Raw genomic sequence first — 8,000 nt, 5'->3', positions numbered from 1 at the left:
CCCCCCTCACACCGCTGCCCCTCCCCGTGCGACGGTCCCTTGGCGACCCCGACGGTCCTTTTCTAGATGTGCGGGGGGCCCGAGGAGTGCACTCGTTCTGAGACCGGCCGGGCCGCCGCCGCCGGTCTCAGTAACGCTGAGAGGGGAGAGCCGAGGAGCGAGAAAGGGACGGGGCGGGCGGAGAGCGCTTTGTGCGGCCGGCGCGGTCTGAATGCTGAACGCGGACGGACGGACGGACGGGAGAAGAAGGTAGACAGATACGGCGGACGGACGGACCTGTGCTGCAGACTGGCGCACCGCACAGGCGGCTCGGTCCTTGCCCTCCTCCTCCCGCACCGCTGCTCTGCTTCTCCAGCCGCAGCCGCCTGCGGAACCCGAGATAGGCCGCCCCCTGGACACGGGCGCGCGCGTGCGGCCTACCTCCAGGGCGCTCTCCACGGCCAGGAGGACGTCTGCCGTCCCCACCTCTTCTCTCTCTCTCTCGCTCGCTCACTGTCTCACTCGCTCGCTGTCTCACTCGCTCTCCTGCTCTTTTGCTCTCTCTCCCTCTCCATTATTAAGAAGGGTGCCGACGCCTGGCCCCCGCCCGCATCGCGGAGAGGTTCGACCGCAGCACAATGGCCCTGGCGGCAGCGAAAGGCGAGCGGCGCGGAGTTCTGTCGAGGTGTTTGACTTGGCGACGGGGTGACGCCTTTGCTCTCTTCGCCGCGCCCCGCAGGCACCCCGTCCTCCTCCTCCTCCCCCTTTCCCTTCCTTTTGTCCCCACCCTGTCTCTCTCTCTCTCTCCCCCTCTGTCTTGCTCTGTTCATCTCTCTCTTTCTGTCGTCCCTCTCCTTCTTTTCTCCTGGGACAGAGGGACATGGCGTGAGCGGTGCACATCGGCGTGCCCGCTTCGGCCGGACCGCCCGGGACCACTTCCGCCGCCGGCCTGCCCCTGCCCTGCCCCTGCCCTGCCCCTGCCGGCCCCGAGCGGCCCCTGGTGGTGGCAGAGAGGCTCGCACAGCTCGCGCAGTTCGATTACTTGCGCGCCTCGCACCGAGGGAGGAAAGAGAGGAGGCCAGCAGCGCCACAAGAGGAGAACATCGAAACCGTGCAGGGGTTGTTTGGATCGTGCGCCTACCGGATGGAATGTCTGTTCCCTCCTCCTCCTCTCTCCATATCCCTCGCTCTCTTCACCCTCTCACAGTCTTTCACTCTCATACCCTCTTACTCTCTCACTGCTTTCCTCCGCACCACTCGCTCTGACCCTGCTTAAAGTCGGTGAGTGGAAATAATGTGTGTGTGTGAGAGAGAGAGAGAGAGAGATAGAGAGAGAGAGAGATAGAGAGAGAGAGAGAGAGAGAGATAGAGAGAGAGAGAGAAAAGTGGCCAATAATGACGATTCTCTCGCACAGAGGCGCCGCGCTTCCGCACGGTCTGGGGACGCGGGGTGAATAAGCAGCTTTTGCGCAGTCGAGTGTGCGCCGAGCAGTGGGAGGGATATATCGAAAGAGCGAGAGAGATGGATAGAGGGAAGATATTGTCATGCATATCGCAGTGCAAAAAGATCTTTGACGAGTTTGGGTGGGTGGCATTTTAATCTCGATTCAATAGGATTTTATTGATCTAGGGTGAAATTCTCATGCTAAAGGAAGATCACTCTTCCAATCAGCTATTAGTCGATGTCGTCAACAAAAACTACATAAATCCCCGAGGTTCACTGTGTGTTAAAAAAAATAATAATTAGTGCTGTTAACAAATGCAATCCGTAATTGCACTGTATTGGCTATAACTTCAAATTCAATGCAATACTGGCCCATATTACATCGCTCTGAATTTATATTGATCATGGCTCTCAAATGCGATAATTTTTACACTTTTTGCAGAGATAAAAATATCATTGCCCTTTTTTTTTAAGCAGCCATGATGTGATTGTTGCGTCTGACTGAAATACGAGATTTACCGCCACTTAGAACATGTCATCTTTGCATTTTCATGGAATACGAAGCGTATTTTTGTAGCGGTACATTTAAATAAATAGCCTATTAGTTTATTTAAGATAGTGCTGTGTGTGCTTATTTACCACCCTCCGACCCCGGGCGTCCCCTCTGGCCTGGCAACGCGCCTCCATGGAGGGGTATCGCTGGCGTGTGTATTGTGATCAGGTGAGCGCGCGGGACGGGAGAGCAGGTGGGAGGGAGGAGGGGCTAGAGAGAGAGAGACGAGACGGAGAGAGCCTGTTCCTGTCGAGCCTCTCCCCCGGCCGTATTGTGTACAAATGGGGCAGGATTAACGCGGCAGGGTCCTGTATATAGTCTCCTCCACGCTCATCCCGTCCGTTCCTGGAAGCAACCCCCCTCCCTCCCCCCCTCCCCAACCTCCTTCCAATCCTCCTCCCTCGAGTGCCCGCTGTACTAACTGGAACTGGAACTCCCGATATATATCGCCCCGTCACGAATAACGATGATGACGGGGGAAGGGATGGAAGGGCAGGGGCAGAGCTGTGTGTTCCGACTCGTCTTACTCCGCGCGGCCCCGTCTTGCCCCACTTCCATCTCCAGCTGCGCGCTCCGATGGCTGCGCTGCTGCAGCAGTACCACTCTCGCGCCTCTGGCGGAGTGAGTAGTAACGCTTCGATAACTCTTGACGGTGAACCGGACACCGCCGCGGCTGGCCGCGGCAGAAGATATGGCCGTTGCTCGTGCCGCTCATCAGGGCCGTATTATTGCTCCCCCGTGTCGAGTCGAGCGAGGAGGGCGCCGGGCGCCTCGCGCCTCGCGCTCGCCAAAGCAGCTCTTGGCCCTGCTTCCAAACGCTCCGCGTTCCGCAGCAACTAAAAGCGACGGCGGAGCAGCTACCCCCTCAACTTCTTGGACGGGGCCTGGCGGGGTAGTCGCTGCGCCATCAAGGTGGGTGCCGAACTCGCTCACCCTCCCTTCCCCCTCTTCTCCAGCTCTCCGGCACCCCTCGGCCTGGGCCCAGCTCTCTTCGCTCGCTCGCTGCCACAATCCGAAACTTCACCCTTCTCTCACTGCCGAGAGATTGAATGTAATTTGGCAATCCCTGCCCTATTCCCCCCTCACCCCTTCTTCTTTCCCCGCAGCAGCACGACGCCCCTTCCCTGCGGCTGAGCCCTGCCGGCTGTCCATCTCGGCGAAGGAAGGGTCGCTGTCCACGCCCGGGCCCCGCGCCCCTCGGCGGTATGATGACGACGCGCTATACAAAAGACCAGAAAAGAGTGCGAAATATCTTACACAGAGTCCCCGTCGCCGCGCCTCGCCGCCGACGCCACCGTTCCGTCCGGCCACTTACCCCCCCTCCCTACCTCCCCCCCGCCTCGCTCGCCCTCCCCCGCGGCCCGCTCAGAAGTAATAAATTAGCCTGCAAATTGTAGGGTCGGGACTTGCTCCAGCCGTTATTCGTCGACTCCTCCATTTCCCGCCCAGCAGTCTCCAGGCTGCGTGCGAAAACGGAGAGAGGGGCGGGGGCGGGGCCAGGGGCCTTCCCCCAGCTCTTTGTCTTCCCCCGGTACGACGCCTTCACTCTTTCTCTCTTCCTCACCCCTCTCCTCCTCCCCTCCCCCTCCTCTCTCTCTCTCTCACTCTCACTCGCACTCCTATGACGGCGCACACAGGGGAGTCTCCATAAAACTCGAGGAAAGGATTTCTCCTCCGGCCCCTTCCAAGTATATTTACTCGAGGCGCCGCTGCTTGCTGTGTTTGAATAAGCACGGCCACACAATGCGCCACTTCCACGTCAAACCACTTTTGTGGGAGGAAGAATAAAAAAAGAAAGGGAGGAAGTGGGGAACAGGAAACACGTGGGTATGATAACATCAAAAAAATTATATTTCATTTTAAAAGAAAACGTGCCGGATCAGCAGTGGGAGGACACCGCACGATGACAACGACGGCGATGCCTGCCTGTCTGTCCATCCACGCGAATGAAAAGAATATGAGAGAAACATTTTTGCGGCGCCCGTATAATCCTCTCCCCTGCGGCCTGCGGCTTGTGAATGGGGTCCTCGTGGGTGGTGAGGGCGCCGATGGGCCCCGATGAGGTGGACGGGGACTCTTTTGTCCCACCCTCCACTCTTATGACACATGTCTTTCGGGTTCACGTGATGAATGAGTCCTTGATCGCCGCCGCTGCTGGACATGCCTATCGCCGGCAGCCTCGCCGCGCACCATCACATCACGGGGTCTCTCTTGATCGAGTGGTTGTGGTGGCGGCACTGGTCTGCGGGGTTAGAGGACGTCACGCGCAGGACATCTGGGCTTTTATTTCGATAATTGAGTACCAACAAAATTTAGGAAAATGTTCTCGCCTTTTCAAGAATTAATATTTGAAATACCCCCTCTCTTCCCCTACAAAAAGAAAATTAAAATAAATAGATGAAGCAGCCATGTGTAATTTAAAAAGTAATCCAATACGTACAAATATACATGCTATTTAGTTTACTTTTCGTGTACTTGATTTTAGTCCAACTAGAGATCCTTCCTCCAGGGTTGGGCGTACTGTGTGACATTGATGTTCAAGTGTAAGAGGGCACAATTCAGCAAGCAGCGGTGGTACGACGGCCACGTTGCGAGAAGAGACGACGTGGAACACTAAAGACGCTGAATCACTTTTCCGGGGATCAAACTTGCGCAGCGCGCGCGGCGACGACGCTCGACCCACTGTGCCACGCCTCGCGGCCCCACCGCCCGCCCCTCAACACCCCGCCCCACGCAACGCAAACTTTGCGGACGGCCCGCGCGCCCCGCCTCGGTGCAGTTTGTGTGTCGCATTGACTCTGGGATTGCCGCCCCGCGCTTCACTGCTTGCCTTTTTACATCAAAGAGTGTTTAGGCGGCGAAACCCCCACGCCCCGCCTCTCCACGCTACGCCCCGCCACGCCGCCGCAGCAGCGTCAACAAACAGCGAGAGACTCATAACGAATGAGACCTGCTGCTGCAACCCTTTGGCCGGGCGCGGGTGCGCTCTCCCTTTCCAATCACTCCGCGAGCACCCCCAAGGCCGCGCGCCACGCCACCCCCGAGGAGGAGCTTCTCCCAGCCGGCTGCCTGTTTTCCTACCCACCCTTTTTTTTTCTTTTGGGCGATAAAGCGGTTTGAGTGCGGGATGGTCGGGGTGCGGAAGAGGGAGGGACCCAGGGGATGGAGGGGGAAAGGGAAGTGACCCGCTCTGCTCTTTTCCTTCCCCCTGGGACGGGGAGGACAACTCTCTCTCTCTCTCTCTCTTCGTCTCTGTCGCTCTTGCACTTGGTTGAAGATGGAGTGAGAGAGAGTCGTTGGGGCCTTGAGCCGCCTTTGCCCGGCCGGCACCCCCTCCCCTCTCCCTCGAGCCGCTCTCCACGATGCGCCACGTGGAGATGATCGTGGTCATGTCGTTACCACGGTCATGGTCATGGCCCTGGTCATGGACGTGGTCATGGACATGGCGGTTGTCACTGTCACGGCCGCGGGGCGGGGCCGACCCTTAACTGCGGCGGAACGGGACGAAACAAAAGCACGAGTACCAACGGCTCTACTCCCGCGATGTTGTCGTCCCATCACCCCCCCCCCCTTTCCTCACACCCTCCCCGGTCCCCCGCTCTACCGAGAAGAAGCGGCGTTTCTGACGCGGCCCTTCGAGGAAAAGCACGTATACCTTGTGGGATGGGGAAAGGGATATAGTTTAGCAAGGAGGGGTTTTTAGTGTGAGGTTGACTTTGAAGGCGCAGTTAAGTCGTAAAGTGGGTGCCATTTTATGTTTTTTTACTGTGCGGGGGAGGGTGAGGGGTGAGCCGGTCGTCGTCCCAAAAGCACACCGGACGTGGGCGTGCGGGCTAGGCTACGTGGAAGAGGGGGTGTGGGTGGGGGTCGTATAAAAAACCTCCCCTTTGGAAACGCATGTAAGGTCCGTGCGTCCGGTACGGTGAAATGAAGCCGGTACGGGCGCCGTGTGCCCCGTCTCGCCTCACTCCCAGCCGGCCATCACCAACCCCTGCGACGGCCTGCGACTGGCGGAGCTCAGCCTGCTCGTAAAATTAGATAAGACTTTCCGACCCCAATTTGATCGTCCTGGGCTGCACCGGCGCTGGCGGCCAGCTCTCTGCGTTGCTCGACCCAGCAGAGGCGGCGGCAGACTTTTACTTCCGAGTTTCGGCCGTCGCGTCGACGGGACTGGCGCATCTGCCCCTGCGGCAGCCGCGTTGGAACGCCGGGTAGAGATTCGTCCCAGCGGCCCCCGGTAGAGTGAATTAGGCCGAGGATAACATTCGGCGCAGAGAGGGGGCCCCACTGACTGACTTTGGGTCTCGGCCGACGCGCCCCGCTGAGGGATGGGGAAGTTCGCCTGGAGCCTGGAGCTTAATGCTGATGGAGCAGTAGGACGGATCCCACTACAACGAGCGCCGTCCCCGTCTTAGCCCTGCCACACCTTAGGCCCCCAGCTTTACACCTCTCAACTCCCCCGCCCCCCTTGTACCTCTCAACCCCTAGCCCCTCACACCTGTACACCCAGCTTTAATGCTGGTGAAGCAGCAAGTCGGCCCGTGCCCCCCCCCCCTCTGTCCGCCCCCCTCTGAGCCCAACCCAACACCTTGGCCCTCAGCCCCACACCTCTGCCCGCAGCCTCACACCTCTCTGCCCGCAGCCTCACACATTTGCCCCCAGTGCCACCTACCTCTGCGTGCAGCCTCACACCTCTGCCGGCAGCCCCACCCTAACCCGCAGCCTCGCACCTCTGCCCCCCAGCGCCACCTCTACTTGCAGCCTCACACCTCGACCCGACTGACAGGGGAAGCGAGGGCAGCCGGTGACGTAATTAAAAAGTTGGCAGGGTTGCTGTAGTAGCGGGGACACACGGCCACACTGATGAATCAAAGGCATTTATTCATGTATTCTTTTCTTAGATGAAACATTCATATTCATTACCTATTTTCACAGAATTCCCATGGTAATTTCACACTTTTATATTGCACCCTATTAAATAACGACAGTAAAGTGAAAAAAACGCGCGTGCCTCCTGTTTTCGTGTCTGCCGACCCGGTTCCGCATGGAGCTACGTCAGAAAACCTTGTAAGGACACATCCATCCACCTTCTTCTCGCTGCAGTCGGTGTCAGTTTGAGGTACCGTTGGTTTGCCGGTGTGATTCGCTGGAGCGTGCGCGGGGAGACGCCTGCTGTGTTTCTTATCTCCCCTTATCTCTCTCGCTCTGCGGTTGGTTTTCCTTTTCGGCTCGGTGGGTGGGAATCTGAGGACAGCCCCTCTCTGGCGGCGAGGCAACGCTATCCCCTGTCTGTCAATCGCAATCAGAAGGGCCTCGGACTGCGGCGAGACGTTGCGCGTTGTGTGGCGTAGCGTGGCGGCGGCAGCGGCAGCCCGTGAAGGGATCCGGTGTCGACCTCTCGGGCACGTCGATCCCTTCGAACTCATTCCTCCCGATTCCTCTCCGCCCTCTCCCTCTTTCCTCTCACTGCCCCCTATCCTCCCTTCGCCCCTCGTCCTCCTCGTCCTCGTCCTCCTCGTCCTCGTCCTCCTCGTCCTCGTCCTCCTCCTCCTCCTCCTCGTCCTCGTCCAGAGCTGTAATGCGGTCCCGTCCGGGTCCAGCGTCCGGGTCCGTCCGCGCGCCGCTGGCAGGCAGACAGACACATCTGGGCTCGGCTCGCCTCGCTCGCCGGCGGGCGCGCTGGGCCGGACCCGGGTTCGGTCCGGGTCCGCATCGAGACCGCATGGACTCGCACGCACCGGCCGCGAACCTTCGCTCTCGAACCCGACAGATGGCAGCACTATGCAGGCAGCGTGCAGGCGAGGGGAGTGGTGGTGCGGTGTGGTGGGGGCCAACTCGGACGCCGGTGCGGCTCTACGCTCCCCCCTCCACCTGGTCACCGCAAACGTGCGGTCCCGAGGTGCGGGTCGAAAGTGGGACCGCATTACAGCTCTGTCCTCGTCCTCCTCCTCCTCCTCCTACTCTCCACCACCACCCTCTCTCCAAACACACACGCGCGCCACTAATAAGGGAATAAGGGCGCGG

The 8,000-nt window shown here is 59.2% G+C and overlaps 1 protein-coding gene across 3 annotated transcripts in view; it reads left to right on the top strand.

The window, feature by feature from the left end:
• LOC113215378 (calcitonin gene-related peptide type 1 receptor) overlaps positions 1-8,000 on the top strand; it is a 134,234-nt gene that overhangs the window by 32,629 nt on the left and 93,605 nt on the right. The window lies entirely within an intron of this gene.

This window comes from Frankliniella occidentalis, unplaced genomic scaffold (genome assembly GCF_000697945.3).
Source record: "Frankliniella occidentalis isolate FOCC.00 unplaced genomic scaffold, Focc_3.1 Scaffold324, whole genome shotgun sequence".
In the NCBI taxonomy this organism is placed as follows: domain Eukaryota; kingdom Metazoa; phylum Arthropoda; class Insecta; order Thysanoptera; family Thripidae; genus Frankliniella; species Frankliniella occidentalis.
This window is presented reverse-complemented; position numbering and strand designations above follow the sequence as displayed.